The sequence below is a fragment of the Macaca nemestrina genome, chromosome 7 (assembly GCF_043159975.1).
Source record: "Macaca nemestrina isolate mMacNem1 chromosome 7, mMacNem.hap1, whole genome shotgun sequence".
NCBI lineage: Eukaryota > Metazoa > Chordata > Mammalia > Primates > Cercopithecidae > Macaca > Macaca nemestrina.
The window spans coordinates 76,518,234-76,536,809 of NC_092131.1; the positions used below are offsets into that span (position 1 = coordinate 76,518,234).

At 37.7% G+C, this 18,576-nt stretch overlaps 1 protein-coding gene across 10 annotated transcripts in view; it reads right to left on the reverse strand.

Annotated features, from left to right (window-relative positions):
- The window catches only part of LOC105477943 (NUBP iron-sulfur cluster assembly factor, mitochondrial), a 483,889-nt gene that overhangs the window by 402,391 nt on the left and 62,922 nt on the right, over positions 1 to 18,576 (reverse strand). The gene's annotated exons all lie outside the window — the stretch shown is intronic.

The following is an 18,576-nucleotide window of genomic DNA, read 5'->3' on the forward strand; positions in this document are numbered from 1 at the left end:
GCTGCTTGGGAAGCTGAGGCAGGAGAGTGGTGTGAACCTGGGAGGCAGAGGCTGCAGTGAGCCAAGATCGCGCCACTGCACTCCAGCCTGGGCGACAGAATGAGACTCCATCTCAGAGGAAAAAAAAAAAATTACCAGAAATGAAAAGTTGGCATAGTCTGAAGCCATATTTTTTAGTTAAATAAGAAAGACTCTAAGCAACAACTCATGATTACAGGTACAAATAAGTTTCTTTGCCTTAGAATTTTATTTTTTAAAAATGTGTACAGCAACTCCTCCACATTAACTTAATAGAAAAACGTACAACGTAGTAACGAGTGAAAGTTAACAAAGAAACTTTGGAATCCACTGCCCTGTGAATAACAGCTTTTTGAAGAGGCCATTATTAGCTGAACTTATGATACAGATCATTATTTCCTACCTCCTCATATTTTCATGAGAGCTCATGCACTGAAGCATAAAAGATTCCTAATGTAAGTCAAACTATTTCAGTTGTCACAATGCTGCATCCTTCTCACTCTGCTACAACGAAGTTCTATCTTTTCTAATAGGTGTGAATTTAATTAATCTTTTGTATGTAACCAGTTGGTTTCAAACAAATCTAGGGACAGCTTTTATATCATAAGTTAATTGTTAAGCTAGAATAAATGCCACTGCGACCACATCAAACTAAAGAGCTAGGAAATAGGCATAAGAACAGCTGCCTTACATCTTCCTCCTAAAGTTGACATCTTTACATGTTCCAGGGATAACTCTGATCTAGAAGCAGATCTTCTTTTTATAGGAATCCCATTGTTCATGAATCAACTATGTAGTAGATGTTACCATGTACTTGGTATCAGCAATAAGCCTTAGAAACCTTTGTACTTTCTACTCTGTTCCCTGGCTCCAAAAATAGTTCTAAATGTAGCTGAACACCATGGTTCAGGATTATATGTCTAAAACAACATTATAACTTGAAATCATTTAACTAGAGGCATTAAATCCATTTTTTAAAATGGTGACAGAGAGTATAATCAAGAATATACAACTTCACGTTATAAATTTTAAATAATATTCAAACACAGGGCAAAGTAAAAGAAAAAAATATTTATTTTTAAAGTTTTATAAAAAAATAAGCCTTTATTCGTATCTTAAAGACAAGACATGCAAGAATATTCAGAAAGGAAAGGGCATCCAGTACAAAGTTTGCAATTTCACTTCTCACCAGCTACTTCTCTAGTCCTTCCTTTCTGAAACCAAGGTCCTTTCTAATGAGAAATCAGATGCAAGAAAAGGAGTCAGACGCATAATTGTTCTCGCAGAAGAACTTTATGTGTCTGTGTGAGACAAAGTGATTCCACCAAAAAATACTAGTACCAGAAGAGGTTTACAATGTTCTACCTATTTACCCAGAAGAAAAGAAGGATTTAAAGAGAGAAAGTAAGTAAAGACTAGAAAGTGGAATGGGTCAAAACTCAAAACTGGAACCATCAACCTGGATAGCCAAAAGGCAATAAAACAATGCTGCATCTAAAAGTGGAAATGAAGGAGGATGTAGAAAATTTGAGAAAGGAGCAGAAAATAAGACTATGAAGAAAATCATGTTTTTGTAATGTTATGGCTTCTGTTACTCTTAATATTAAAATTCCATTTATCTTCAGCATACTGTCCCCTTTTGTACCATCTTGGAACCCTACTATCCCCATCTCAGGCATCCTACCATCTAAAACCTGAAAGCCATTCAGGCATATCTTTCTTTTAATCTAACCTATTTTTCAGTTTTTAAAAAATGTCCCTCTTTTCCAATTCATCCTTTCTACAATCAAAAGTCTCATTTTCTCAAGTGGATAGACTTCATTAGGAAAATAATCTGGCTCAAGTAGATCACACTGAGAACTTCAGTTTTTCAGAGGATCTAAGTATTTTTTAAATAGAAACTGTTAGCTCACTAGAATATAAATGGGAAAGAATGCACAAGGGATATTTTGGAACAGGGGTGATACATCAGATTCTTTTCTATTCTGGGGCTAATTCACTGAGTACAGATATAAACTTGGTATCTCACTTCTAAAACTTGCTATCTTATATTAGAAAGCTTAACAGGATGAAGTAAAAGGAAGGCTAGAAACAAGACAGACATACTAGGACTTAAAGCTAAGATAATAAACACAGTTTACATACTGTTACTCCAACAACCCATACACAACCATTTCCTGCCTCCAACCTATTTTATATGTGCCTTGTCACCAGTAATTGATCATAGCATTCTTCCCTACTAAAACCAGGTACATTCTGAGAATCTTTTCAACATTATGTTCCAGGTAGTCAGTTGGTATTTAAGATGAAAACTATACGTCATCTCCAAGTTATCAGGCATCTGGGAGAGAAAAATTTTAAAGATGACAGAAAGAACCACTTATATTAAGTCCAGAAAAAAAAAACACAATAGTAGCAGTTACATTACATAGTCACAAAGCACTACATTTATTTTAGATACTTTAGACATTTTATTTCATTGAATCCTTACAACAGCCTTATGGGGCAAGTAATATCTCCATTTTACAGTGGGGGAAAGTCAAGGTTATCCTCAGCCTTCTCTCTGCTTATCTAATCCCCTTCTTCCATGGCAGCCTCCAAAACAGCTCTCCATAACTATTCCCTCTTTTAATCTCCTATAGCATCTGATACTTAATAAATGTTACCCTCTATGATTATTTATCTTTTTATGCCTTTATCCTGCCTCACCATCTAAATACTACATTCCCCTTCATTAGTATAGCAAGTGCTCATAAACATGCTCATATAATGTCCAAAACAATTCTGTAAATAGCTAGAAAGTCCACAGTAAATAGCTATTAAAGGAGGCACGGTGGCTCACGCCTGTAATCCCAGCACTTTGGGAGGCCAAGGCAGGTAGATCACTTGAAGTCAGCAGTTTAAGATCAGCCTGGTCAACATGGCGAAACCCCGTCCCTACTAAAAATACCAAGATTAGCTGGGCATGGTAGCACTTGCCTGCAGTCCCAGCTACTCAGGAATCTGAGGCGGGAGAATCACTTGAACCCAGAAGGTGGAGGTTGCAGTGAGCTGAGATCGTGCCACAGAACTCCAGCCTGGGTGACAGAGCAAGACTCCCTCTCAAAAAAAAAAAAAGCTATTAAAGAAAACTTCTATAACCTATATTTGATCATCAGGCATTTTTAGTGCAGTGAACTATTATTTATTATCATAAATTAATCACTATCTGTCTTCATATGGACAAACTGTCTTCATATGGCAAATGAAGACTTTATATGACATACTTCATATGGAATAGCTGAAGATCAGAAAATTAAACTAACCTGCCCAAAGGTAAAAAGCTAGCAACAGAAACATTAAGTATTTCAGGTAAGGCCTGTTTCCTCATAAGTGCCATATACTTTTCACACACATATCCAAGAAGTGGGAGGTTTACAGTTATTCCAACATATATGACATTAATAGATAACACACACTTGAAAGGTTGGCTAATATGAAAATAGTTTCTTTCTATTGCTTGATGATGCCCAATTTCCCTGAAATGATTTAACAGGGCTCTGATATATCAAGTTACTCTATAATTAATATGAATCATCTTTTAAACAGTAATTGAATTTTTTGTTTGTTCTGACATATCTTTTAGGTAGATTTCTGTTATTCTCAATCTTTCTGTTTATAGGGGACATTTCCAACTTTATCAAATTCATATGATGTATAAGACTCTTTTTCTTCTATTAGTTCTGACTTCTAAAGTTCTCAAGTTTTTGGAGCAGCAAATTCTCAAGTTTTTGAAGTAGCATTTTTAAGTAGCAATAGTAAGCTATAAGTACAAGGAACTCAGGAGCTGGAATTTAAAACTCACTAGCAATACATACCCATGGCAAGTAACAAAAGAAGAGTTAGAAAAATAGGAGTGACATATTAAGATGAGAAAAAGATATCTATGACAAGGGCTAAACACAATATTACACCTGTTATAGTGACCAAAATGCCTGTTAATGTGTATATTATGAAGCAAGAAAGGCTTTAACCTGTAAAAACATTTTTAAAAGACAAAATTATGACTGCCTGCATAAAAAGACCCAATGAAGAACAAAAATAGAATACAATAGAAAATAAATAGAGGTACAGCCAAAGACAAGGCACTGGCTTCAGTGTGGCCTTTATAACATTGTGGCTGTAAGAATTATGTAAACCAAATTTGTTTTGAAAGATAATACACTTACAAATACTTACAGGCAAACTCTTTTCAATAAACATTGTTTAGATAATAAAAGCCTTACTATATTACCCATTTAGTTACACTAGAGATTTGAAAGCTTATATGAATGGCCCATATATCAGAGTATGTAGATAAGAAATGATAGTAAAGAAGTAATAAGAAGCATAGTCATCAATGACTCCCATACCACATTAAATTGGAGGCTGCCCACACAGGTAATAATACTTTGGAAGTTGGGGGTCTGGTGATTTTGGTTGCTGGCTACATTTGAAGCATTTCTAGAACAGTGACTACATTAAAGATTTCATTCTGTGCCATTTAATATTTAGGCAATTATCAATATACATAATAGCTGTACCACTACAAAAGACTGCATAAAAATTACATTTCTTCAAAAAGGAATTTGATTTTAAAGGCTTACCACATAAGAGAATTCTTTCTCCTCACTCACTCATTCAACATATTTTTTAGTGCCTTCTACAGGCATACTTTGTTTTATTTTGCTTTGCCTTCTTGCACTTTGCAGTTATTGCATTTTTTACAAATCAAAGGTTTGTGGCAAGCCTGCATTCAGCAAGTCTATTGGTGCCATTTTTCCAGTAGCATGTGCTCACTTCATTTCTATATGTCACATTTTGGCAATTCTGATAATATTTCACATTTGTTTATTATTATTATGTCTACTATGGCGATCTTTGATGTTACTACTGTAATTGTTGTGGGCACCATAAACTGCACCCATACAAGATGCAAACCTAATCAATATATGTTGTGTGTGTTCTGACTGCTCGAACACCCAGCCCATCCCCCATCTCTCTCTCTCTCTCTCTCTCTCTCTCTCTCTCTCTCTCTCTCTCCCCCTCTCCCCCCTCAGGCCCCCCTATTCCTTGAGACATAACAATATTGAAATTAGGCCAATTAATAATGCTATAATGGCTTCTAAGTGTTCAAGTGAAACAAAGAGTTATAGTCTCTCACTTTAAATGATTATGCTTGGTAAGGAAATTGTGTCAAAAACCAAGATAGGTCAAGAGCTAGGCCTCTTGAACCAAACAGCCAGGTTGTGAATGCAAAGGAAAAGTTCTTGTAAGAAATTAAAAGTGCTACTCTCATGAACACATAAATAAAAAGAAAGCAAAATAGTCTTATTGCTGAGACACAGAAACTTTTATTGATCTGGATAGAAGATCAAACCAGCCACAACATTCTCTTAACCAGTGTGTAATCTAGAATATGGCCCTAACTCTCTTCAATTCTATTAAAGCTGAGAGAGGTGAGGAAGATACAGAAGAAAAGTTGGAAGGTAGCAGATATTGGTTCATGAGGTTTAAGAAAAGAAGCCATCTCTACAACATAAAAGTACAAGGTGAAGAAGCAAGTGCTAATGTAGACGGTGCAGCAACTTATCCAGAAGATCTAGCTAAGATAATGGAAGGAAGTAGCTAAACAAAAGATCTTCAATGTAGACGAAATGGAAGAAGATATCAAGACTTTCACAGCTAGGGGAAAAAAGTCAATGCTTAGCTTCAAACAGCAGGCTTACTCTCTTAATAGGGGCTAATGCAGCTGATAACTTTAAGTTGAATCCAATATTCACTGACCATTTTGAAAATCGAAGGGCTCTCAAAAATTATGCTAAATCTACTCTGCCTGTGCTCTATAAATGGAACAATACAGCCTAGCTGACAGCACAGCATGGTTTACTAATATTTTAAGCCCACTGTTGAGACCTACTACTCAGAAAGATAGATTACTTTTCTTCTTTTTTTTTTTTTTTTTTTTTTTTGAGACAGGGTCTCACTTTTGTCACCCAGGCTGGAGTGCAGTGGCACCATCTTGGCTCACGGCAGCCTCAACCTCCTAGGTTCAAGTGATCCTCCTGCCTCAGCACCCTAAGTAGCTGAGACTACAGGAGCTCTCTACCATGCCTTGCTAATTTTTGTATTTATAGTAGAGACGGGGTTTTGCCATGTTGCCCAGTCTGGTCTCAAACTCCTGAACCCAAGTGATCCACCTGCATCAGCCTCCCAAAGTGCTAGGATTACAGGTGTGAGCCACCACGTCCGGCCAATTCCTTTCAAAATATTACTGCTCATTGGCAATGTACCTGGACACCCAAGAGCTCTAATGGAGATGTACAAGCAGATGAATGTTGTTTTCATGCCTGCTGACACAACAGCCATTCTGCAGCCTGTGGATCAAGAAGTAATTTTGACTTTCAAGTCTTATTATTTCAGAAATACACTTCATAAGGCTAAAGCTGCCATAGATAGTGATTCCTCCAATAGATCTGTCAATTGAAATTCTCCTGGAAAGGATTCATTATTCTAGGTGCCATTAAGCACATTCATGATTCATTGGAGGGGATCAAAATATCAAAATGAACAGGAGTTAGGAAGAAGTTGATTCCAACCCTCATAGATGACACTGAGACTAGAATTAGAAATGGAGCCTGAAGATGGGACTTAATTGCTGCAATCTCATGGTAAAACAAACAGATAAGGAGTTGTTTTTTATGATGAGCAAAGAATGTACTTTCTTGAGATGGAATCTACTCTGTGAATATGCTGTGAACTTTGTTGAAATGACAACAAAAAGTTTAGAATATTATATAAACTTGGTTGATAAAGCAGTGACAGGGCTTGAGAAAACTGACTCCAATTCTGAAAGAAGCTCTACTGTGGGTAAATACTATCAAACAGCATTACATGCTATAGAGAAATCATTCATGAAAAGAAGAGTCAATCAATGTGGCAAACACCATTTTTGTCTTAAGAAATTGCCATAGTCAACCCAATCTTCAGCAACTACCACCCTGATCAGTCAGCAGCAATTCATGTGCAGGCAAGACACTCCACAGGCAAAAAGATTACCATTCACTGAAGGCTACTGATCATTAGCATTTTTTTTTTTTTTTTTTTTTTTTTTTTGAGATGGAGTCTCACGCTGTTGCCCAGGTTGGAGTGCAGTGGCGCGATCTCGGCTCACTACAAGCTCCGCCTCCTGGGTTCACGCCATTCTCCTGCCTCAGCCTCCTGAGTAGCTAGGACTACAGGCGCCCGCCACCGCGCCCGGCTAATTTTTTGTATTTTTAGTAGAGACGGGGTTTCACTGTGGTCTCGATCTCCTGACCTTGTGATCCGCCCGCCTCGGCCTCCCAGAGTGCTGGGATTACAGGCTTGAGCCACCGCGCCCGGCCAGCATTTTTAAACAATAAAATATTTTTAATTAAGGTACATACATATTTTTAGACATAATGCTATTTCACACTTCATGGACTACAGTATAGTGTAGACATAACTTTTATATGCACTGGGAAACCAAAAAATTAATGTGGCTTACTTTATTGAGATACTTGCTTTATTGTGGTATCTGGAACAAGACCTGCAACATCTCTGAGATATACCTGTATATACCAAGTCTGAAGTTTGGTGTTAGTGCTATGGTAGCAAAGAAAAACAGACACAATATCTTTCCCCATGAAATATAAAGTCCATAGGAGAGATAGATACTAACCACACAATTACAATCACTAGACAAATGTAAATTTATAACCAAAACTAGTGCTATGGAGGAAATTATAGGATTTCACCTTGCCACAGGGTCTTTGGTACAAAGGAAAACCTCTCCGTAATTTAAAAATGCAATTCACAAACTTGATAGTTTTATAAATTTTGGTTTTTATATATTGATGTCTTTAAAATCAGGGCACACACATTAGAAAGGTTATTACTTTAGATAAATGCCATCATTGAAAGAAAAGGCAACTTTATTTTTTAATCATTTTAATTGACAAAATTTGTATATATTTATGATATACAAAGCAATATTCTCATATATGTATATACTATGGAATGATTTAATCAAGCTTATTAATATATCTGCCACGTCGCTTATCAATTTTTTGTGGTGAGAACATTTAAAATGTACTCTCTTAGCAATTTTCAAGTGCACAATGCATTATTATGAACTATAGTCCCCATGCTGTACAATGGCTCTCCTGAACTTATTTCTCCTATCTAACTGAAACTTTGTGTCCTTTGGCCAATATCTCCCCATTCTCCCATTTGCAACCCCTGGTAACCACCATTCAACTCTCTGATTCTCTGAGTTCCACTTTTTTAGATTCTACACATAAGTGAGATCACATGATATTTGTCTTTCTATGCCTGGCTATTTCATTAAGCTTAATGTCTTCCAGCTTTACTCATACAGTTGCAAATGACAGAACTTCCTTTATGAGGCTGAGTAGTATTACATTCTGTATATATACCACATTTTCTTTATCCATTCATTCAACCACATTTTCTTTATCCATTCATTCACTGATGTACCCTTAGTGATGTTGAGCATTTTTTCATGCACCTATGGGTCATTTGTATGTCTTCTTTTGAGAAATGTCTATTCAGATCTTTTACACATTTTTCAGTACAGTTATTTGTTTTCTTGCTATCAAGTTCCTTAAATATTTTGGATATTAACCTCTTATCAGATGTGTGGTTTGAAAATACCATCTCCCATTCCATAGGTTACAAGAGAAAGAAACTTTAAATTTGTATTATGCAATACCTGAGATAGCCCATCCTTAAAAAAAGTCATTCATGCTAAAATACCTAATTTAAAATTTGAGAATTAATTTCACATTTCAAAAAATATCCAAAGATCTGGGCTGGGTGTGGTGGTTCACGCCTGTAATGCCAGCACTTTGGGAGGTCAAGAAGTGTGCACTAGAGGGCTGGAATTTGAGACCAGCCTGGCCCTTAATCCCAGCTACTCAGTTGGCTGAGGCACAAGAATCGCTTGAACCCAGGCAGCGGAGGTTGCAGTGAGCTGAGGTCATGCCACTGCACTCTAGCATGGGCAACATAGCAAGACTCTGTCTCAAAAAAAAATAAAAAAATTAAAAAATCCAAAGATCTGGAATAGTATATGCTATAGTTTAGATACTGGCCCCTCCAAATCTCATGTTGAAATGTGATTCCCATTGTTAGAGGTAGGGCCTAATGAGAGGTATTTGGATTGTGGGACAGATCCCTCATGAATGGCTTGGTGCTATCCTCATGGTAATGAGTTAGCTCTATCTCCATCAGTTCCTATGAGTGCTAGTTGTTAAAAAGAGCCTGGCACCTTGCTGCCCTCCTTTATTCCACTCTCATGACATGATCTCGGCATATACTAGTTTCCCTTCCTCTGCCATGAGTAGAAGCAGCCTAAGGTTTTCAGTAGATGCCCAATCTTCCAGCCAGAAAAATCATGAGCCAAATACACCTTTTTTCTTTATATATTACCCAGCCTCAGGAATTCCTCTATAGCAACTTAAATGAACTAAGACAGTGTCAATAATTTAAAGCCGCTTTTAAACACAGGCATTTTAACAACATTTCTCCTTCAAAGAAGTAGCTAATAGACATTAAGTATGAAGACAGTATTTTTTCATGGAAACCCATTCCCAAAAAAAGCTTATTTCGTTAGGCTCTATCTTTACACACATATGCAATTACTTGAACTTACATCAATACAAACTAATTCATGTCTTATCAACTTTCTCTGTATATATGGCTAATATTTTTGACAACATGATTATCTCTGAAAAAGTAAATCTTGGGAGGCTGAGGAGGGTGGATCATCTGAGCTCGGGAGTTTGCAACCAGCCTGAACAACATAGTGAAACCCCATCTCTATTAAAAATACAAAATTAGTTGGGCATGGTGGCGCATGTCTGTAATCCCAGCTACTCGGGAGGCTGAGGCAGGAGAATCACTTGAACCCAGGAGGCCAAGGTTGCAGTGAGCCGAGATCCCACCATTGCACTCCAGCCTGGGCAACAAGAGCGAAACTCCGTCTCAAAAAAACAAAAAAAAGTGAATTTTTAATTTGAATCTCCTAAAAGCAAAGAGCTAAGGGTGTTAAAGTCTAATGGAAGACACTACGCAAATATTAAAAAGAGTATTTGCTCCTTCTTGACAACATAAAATGTATACTTAACATTTTTAAAAAATAACTTTAGCAGTCTCAACAGCATGTGCATAATACCTTATCTCCTTATATGTTTAATTTCTGGAATGTCAACTTAGGTGAGACTTTATTATACAAAAATGGTTACTTGTACTGAATATTTAAAGTTGTATGTTTTTAAACTTTTTGCAAACCTTAAAAGGTAAAAGTTCAAAACTCTAAAAGTACAAAATTTAAAAGTTCATTTCACAAATCTTGCTGTGTATATAATTTATAATTTTACTAGAAAAATAAAAACAATTACTTTTACATTTTATTTTCATGTTCAATCAATTTGTTACAGATTAAATTCTCCTAAACAATTATCTTCAATTATAAACCAGTGAAACTAAGTTGTCTAAAACATTTAAAACTAAATCTACAAATCAAATATATCTGATTTTTCTCAAACCTTTCAAATGAGCGACAGGGTAGCCTTGCAAATCCAACAACCAAAGTACATAAGCAACTCTTGTAAATTTAATAAGCCAAACTAATAAATGGAATAAATCCAATTATCTTAAAGGTTCTGACACTGTTTAGAAACTTAACCAAATTATTTTATATCTTTCATATTAAAATCCTCCTAAGTATGGTATAACAGTGAAGTAAAAAAAACAAAACTTGGGGCCAGGCAGAGTGGCTCATGCCTGTAATCCCAGTACTTCGGGAGGCCGAGGCAGGCAGATCATGAGGTCAAGAAATAGAGACCATCCTGTCCAACATAGTGAAACCCTGTCTCTGCGAAATATACAGAAATCAGCCAGGTGTGGTGGTGGGTGCCTGTAATCCCAGCTACTGGGGTGGCTGAGGCAGGAGAATCACTTAAACCCGGGAGGCGGAGGTTGCAGTAAGCCAAGATTGCACCACTGCACTCCAGCCTGGTGAAAAAGTGAGACTCCATCTCAAAACAAAAACAAAACTTGGATCCTGAGGACTTTGCAGAATAGAACTAACATATCAGTAGTGAACAGACTGCCTCACTCATGTGAAAGAGTAATAAACTATCTTGTTTAACCTACTAAATTTCACTGGGTTTTCCTTCGCTCACAACCAAGCATGATCATAGTTAATTTATAGTCTATGTTTAACTTGAATTAAATATTTCAAGTTAAAATAACAAAGCTAACAGGGCAGATTCTCTGATATGTCCCTCTTAAAGGTTTCAAAACACCTTGAACAACAAATACACACATGTAATATCACGATGACTATAAAACTTATTCCCAAACATAATGTTAAAAATGTTAGTACTAACGGATTTGCTTTACGTCATAAACATAGATAGTATGCTTACCAACATACGGTGTAGGGATATGGATTATCAGTCAGTGCATCAAGACACAGGACCTAGAGGCCTCTTCCAGGAGAGTTCTACCTGGCTAGTATGTGAATTTCCTTCTTATGGTATTAGGATTTTTCAAGTCCATGATTTTTCTTACAACCCAATATATCATACATACTTTTAATTTTTTTAAGTAACCTCTTAATACAACCTTTAATTGCCTGGTTTGAATTGATGATATTCTGTACACCATAGTCAGATTCCACTAAATCTTCTTACTGACTGATTGGACTCTGCCTCCTTTTCTTCTCTTTTTCATCTTGTTCAATATCACAATGCTAATTCATTTTGTTGACAGAAAAGATACAACAGAAAAATCAGTTTTTAGCCTATTGTTATTACTTTTACAAAATGACAACCAACAATTACTTATAATATAACTTATGGCTGTAAAACAGAATGTTTCATGTCCACCTTTATTTATTACTTGGCTTTAATGGATGGCTACATGTACAACCTTATTAACCATAAGAAATTAAAAGTAGCCTTTTCCAAAAGGTGACCAGATATCTTGGTAAGGCCAAGAAAACAGTCCACATTTTCAATGAGTACAAATAAGCTAGACAGCCAAAATGGCTGAAAAAAGAGAGTTCAAAGTGGACAATCAGCTTCCCCACCATCTTGGGTTCCCTGGCAGAAGATCTGTCCCAGCCTCAACCCACAGGAAGCATCATGAACTTCTAAAGGGAGAAATATCCCTGAGGACAGCTAAAGACAATGTGGGGAGGTGGGACCACAATCCCAAGCCCTGAAAACTCTGCTCTGTAACTCTGTCAAAGGAGATGCCAAACGAGATTGACTGTTCAGCAGCACCACATTGTAGGAGCTGTGTTACACAGGTCCCCTGAGTACAAACCCCTAGCCAGCCTTCCAACATTGCCAGAATATTCCATTTGAGACCTCCCTCATTTGAGATGGGTAGTGCTCTGATCAAAAACTGAATACCAGAGCTCAGGCAAACCTGGGCTTAAGGTGCCATTTAGTGCCAAAAAGAGGGCAGCAACCTTACAAGAAAAAAAAGAAAGAAATTTAAAAATACAAACTCTAAAGAAACATATCCAGCAAAAACCAAAGCAATTCAGAGAGAAGACTAGAATAAATAATCCTTCATTGCAAATACATAGATGTACATCCACAAGAAACAACAGCAAACAGGGAACTGACCTCCTCAAATGGACAAAGCAAGGAACCAATGACTGGCCCTAACAAGATGGCTAAATGTGAGCTTTCTGACCAAGAATTCAAAATAGCAGTTTTAAGGTAACTCAGTGATCTCCAAGGTAACATAGAAAAACAATTCAGAAATTTAACAAAGAGACTGAAATATTAAAAATAAATCAACCAGAAATTTTGGAACTGAGAAATATGTTTGCTGAAGTGAAAAATTCATTAGAAGTTCTCAGCAGCAGAATGGATCAAGCAAAGGAAAGAATCAGTGAGCTCAAAAACAGACTATCTGAAAACACACAAAGGAGAAAAAAGAAAAGGAGCAAAGATTGCCTATAAGATACAGAAAATTACCTCAAAAAAACAAATTTGAGAAGTATTGGTGCTCAAGAGGGAGCTGAGCAAGAGAAAGGGATACAAAGCTTATTTAAAAAGAAAAAAAAAAAACACTAAAACATTCCAAATGCTAGAAAGATATAAATATTCACGTTCAGGAAGATCAGAGAACACCAAATAGACTCAACCCAAAAAAGACTACCCTAAGGCATATAATAATCAAACTCTAAAAGATAAAGGACAAAGAAAGGATTCTAAAAGCAGCAAGAGAAAAGAGATAAATAACATATAAAGGAGCTCCAATTCATTTGGCAACACACTTCTCAACAGAAACCATACAGGCCAGAAGGGAGAAGAGTAACATTTTCAAAATGCTGAAATAAAGAAAAAGAACCTGATGGCCAGGCATGGTGGCTCACATCTGTAATCCCAGCACTTTGGGAGGCCAAGATTGAGTGGATCACCTGAGGTCAGGAGTGTGAGACCAGCCTGGCCAAAATGGTGACTCCCCATCTCTGCTAAAAATACTGCCCCTCTAGATTCCTCCTTTCTGGGCAGGGCATCTCTGAAAGAAAGGCAGCAGCCCCAGTCAGGGACTTATAGATAAAACCCCCATCTCCCTGGGACAGAGCACTTCAGGGAAGGCACAACTGTTGGCGCAGCTTCACCAGACTTAAATGTCCTTGCCTAACAGCTCTGAAGAGAGCAGCAGATCTCCCAGCACAGCATTCGAGCTCTGATAAGGGACAGACTGCCTCCTCAAGGGGGTCCCTGACCCCCGTGTATCGTGACTGGGAGACACCTCCCAGTAGGGGCACCTTATACAGGACAGCTCTGGCTGGCATCTGGTGGGTGCCTCTCTGGGATGAAGCTTCCACAGGAAGAAACAGGCAAGAATCTTTGCTGCTCTGCAGCCTCTGCTGGTGATACCCAGGCAAACAGGATCTGGAGTGGACCTGCAGCAAATTCCAACAGACCTGCAGCAGAGGGGACTGACTGTTAGAAGATAAAGTAACAAACAGAAAGGATTAGTATTAACATCAACAAAAAGGGTATCTACTCAGAGAACCCATGTGAAGGATACCAACATAAAAGATCAAAGGTAGATAAATCCACAAAGATGGGGAGAAATCAGCACAAAAAGGCTGAAAATTCCAAAAACCAGAATGCCTCTTCTCCTCCAAAGGATCACAACTCCTTGCAAGCATGGGAACAAAACTGGATGGAGAACAAGTTTGACAAATTGACAGAAGTAGGCTTCAGAAGGTGGATAATAACAAAAACTCCTCTGAGCTAAAGGAGTATGTTCTAAGCCAATGGAAGGAAGCTAAGAACCTTGAAAAAAAGGTTAGATGAATTGCTAACTAGAATAACCAGTTTAAAGAATATAAATGACATGATGGAGCTGAAAAACACAGCACAAGAACTTCATGAAGCATATACAAGTATCAATACCTGAATCGATCAAGTGGAAGAAAGGATATCACACATTGGAGATCAACTCAATGAAATAAAGCAAGAAGAGAAGATTAGTGAAACAAGAGTTAAAAGAAATGAACAAAGCCTCCAAGAAATATGAGACTATGTGAAAAGGCCAAATCTATATATGACTGGCATACTTGAATGTGACAGGGAAAACTGAACCAAGCTGGAAAACACTCTTCAGGATATCATCCAGGAGAACTTCCCCAATTGAGCAAGGCAGGCCAACATTCAAATTCAGGAAATACAAAAAACGCCAAAAATGTACTCCTCGAGAAGAGCAACCCTAAGGCACGTAATTGTAAGATTCGCCAAGGTTGAAATAAAGGAAAAAATGTTAAGGGCAGCCAGAGAGAAAGACCAGGTTACCCACAAAGGGAAGCCCATCAGACTAACAGCAGATCTCTCGGCAGAAACCCTACAAGCCAGAAGAGAGTGGAGGCCAATATTCAACACTCATAAAGAAAAGAATTTTCAACCCAGAATTTCATATCCAGCCAAACTAAGCTTCATAAGTGAAGGAGAAATAAAATCCTTTACAAATAGGCAAATGCTGAGAAATTTTGTCACCACCAGGCCTGCCTTACGAAAGCACCTGAAGGAAGCACAAAACATGGAAAGGAACCACTGGTAACAGCCACTGCAAAAACATACCAAATTATAAAGGCCATCAACACCACGAAGAAACTGCATCAACTAATGGGGAAAATAATCACCTAGCATCCTAATGACCAGATCAAATTCACACATAACAATATTAACCTTAAATATAAATGGGCTAAATGCCCCAATTAAAACACACAGACTGACAAACTGGATAAAGAGTCAAGACCCATCAGTGTGCTGTATTGAGGAGACCTGTCTCACATGCAAAGACACACAAAGGCTCAAAATAAAGGGATGGAGGAATACTTACCAAGCAAATGGAAGGCCAAAAAAAAGCATGTGTTGCAATTCTAGTCTCTCATAAAACAGACTTTAAACCAACAAAGATCAAAAGAGACAAAGACTGCCATTACATAATGGTAAAGGGATGAATTCAACAAGAAGAGCTAACCATCCTAAACATATATGCACCCAACACAGGAGCACCCAGATTCATAAAGCAAGTTCTTAGAGATCTACAAAGAGACTTAGACTCCCATGCAATAATAGTGGGAGACTTTACCAACCCACTGTCAATATTAGACAGATCAACGAGACAGAAAATTAACAAGGATATCCAGAACTTGAACCCAGCTCTGGACCAAGCAGACCTAACAGACATCTAGAGAACTCTCCACCCCAACTCAACAGAATATACATTCTTCTCAGAACCACATTGCACTGATTCTAAACTTGATCACATAATTTGAAGTAAAATACTCCTCAGCAAATGCAAAAGAATAGAAATCATAACAAACAGTCTCTGCAATCACAGTGCAATCAAATTAGAACTCAGGATTAAGAAACTCAATCAAAACTGCACAACTACATGGAAACTGAACAACCCGCTCCTGAATGACTACTGGGTAAATAATGAAATGAACACAGAAATAAAGATGTTCTTTGGCCGGGCGCGGTGGCTCACGCCTGTAATCCCAGCACTTTGGGAGGCCGAGGCGGGCGGATCACAAGGTCAGGAGATCGAGACCACGGTGAAACCCCGTCTCTACTAAAAATACAAAAAATTAGCCGGGCGCGGTTGTGGGCGCCTGTAGTCCCAGCTACTCGGGAGGCTGAGGCAGGAGAATGGCGTGAACCCGGGAGGCGGAGCTTGCAGTGAGCCGAGATCGCGCCACTGCACTCCAGCCTGGGCGACAGAGCGAGACTCCGTCTCAAAAAAAAAAAAAAAAGATGTTCTTTGAAACCAATGAATACAAAGACACAACATACCAGGATCTCTGGAACACATTTAAAGCAGTGTGTAGAGGGAAATTTATGGCACTAAATGCCCACAGGAGAAAGCAGGAAAGATCTAAAACTGACACCCTAACATGACAATTAAAAGAACTAGAGAAGCAAGAGCAAACAAATTCAAAAGTGAGCAGAAGACAACAAATAACTAGGATCAGAGCAGAACTGAAGGAGACAGAGACACAAAACACCCTTCAAAAAAAATCCAGGAGCTGGTATTTTGAAAAGATCAACAAACTAGATAGACCACTAGCCAGACTAATAAAGAAGAAAAGAAAGAAGAATCAAATAGACACAATAAAAAATGATAAAGGAAGTATCACTACTGATCCCACAGAAATACGAACTACCATGAGAGAATACTATAAACACTTCTACCCAAATAAACTAAAAAATCTAGAAGAAATTGATAAATTCCTGGACATATACCTTCCCAAGACTAAACCAGGAAGAAGTCAAACCCTGAATAGATCAATAACAAGTTCTGAAATTGAGACAGTAATTAATAGCCTACCAACAAAAAAATAGTCCAGACCCAGATGGATTCACAGCCGAATTCTACCAGAGGTACAAAGAGGAGCTGGTACCATTCCTTCTGAAACTAGTCCAATCAATAGAAAAAGAGGGACTCCTCCCTAATTCATTTTATGAGGCCCACATCATCCTGATACCAAAACCTAGCACAGACACAACAAAAAAAGAAAATTTCAAGCTTATATCCCTGATGAACGTCAATGTGAAAATCCTCAATAAAATATTGGCAAACCGAATGCAGCAGCATATCAAAAACTTATCAACCAAGATCAAGTCAGCTTCACCCCTGGGATGCAAGGCTGGTTCAACATATGCAAATCAATAAACTTAATCCATCACATAAACAGAACCAATGACAAAAACCACAAGACTATCTCAATAGATGCAGAAAAGGCCTTTGACAAAATTCAACAGCCCTTCATGCTAAAAACTCTCAATAAATTAGGTATTGATGGAACATATCTCAAAATAATAAGAGCTATTTATGACAAACCCATAGCCAATATCATATTGAATGGGCAAAAGCTGGAAGCATTCCCTTTGAAAACTGACACAAGACAAGGATGCCCTATCTCACCACTCCTATTCAACATAGTATTGGAAGTTCTGGCCAGGGCAATCAGGCAAGAGAAAGAAAGAAAGGGTATTCAATTAGGAAAAGAGGAAGTCAAACTGTCTCTGTTTGCAGATGACACGATTATGTATTTAGAAAACCCCATCGTCTCAGCCCAAAATCTCTTTAAGCTGGTAAGCAACTTCAGCAAAGTCTCAGGATAAAAAATCAATGTGCAAAAATCACAAGCATTCCTATACACCAATAACAGACAAACAGAGAACCAAATCATGAGTGAACTCCCATTCACAATTGCTACAAAGAACATAAAATACCTAGGAATACAACTTACAAGGGACGTGAAGGACCTCTTCACAGAGAACTACAAACCGCTGCTCAAGGAAGTAAGAGAGGACACAAACAAACGGAAAAAAAAAAAAATTTCATGCTCATGGATAGGAAGACAATATCGTGAAAATGGCCATACTGCCCAAAGTAATTTATAAATTGAATGCTATTCCCATCAAGCTACCATTGACTTTCTTCACAGAATTAGAAAAAAACTACTTTACATTTCATATGGAACCAAAAAAGAGCCCACATAGACAAGACAATCCTAAGCAAAAAAGAACAAAGCTGAAAGCATCAGGCAAACTGACTTCAAACTATATTACAAGTCTACAGCAACCAAAACAGCTTGGTACTGGTACCAAAACAGATATATACACCAATGGAACAGAACAGAGGCCTCAGAAATAACATCACACATCTACAACCATCTTATCTTTGACAAACCTGACAAAAACAAGCAATGGGGAAAGGATTCTCTATTTAATAAACAGTGTTAAAATAAATAAATAAATAAACTGGCTAGCCATATGCAGAAAGCTGAAACTGGATCCTTTTCTTACGCCTTTTAACTCAAGATTGATTAAAGACTTAAGCATAAGATCTAAAACCATAAAAACCCTAGAAGAAAACCTAGGCAATACCATTCAGGACATAGGCATGGGCAAAGACTTCATGACTAAACACCAAAAGCAATGG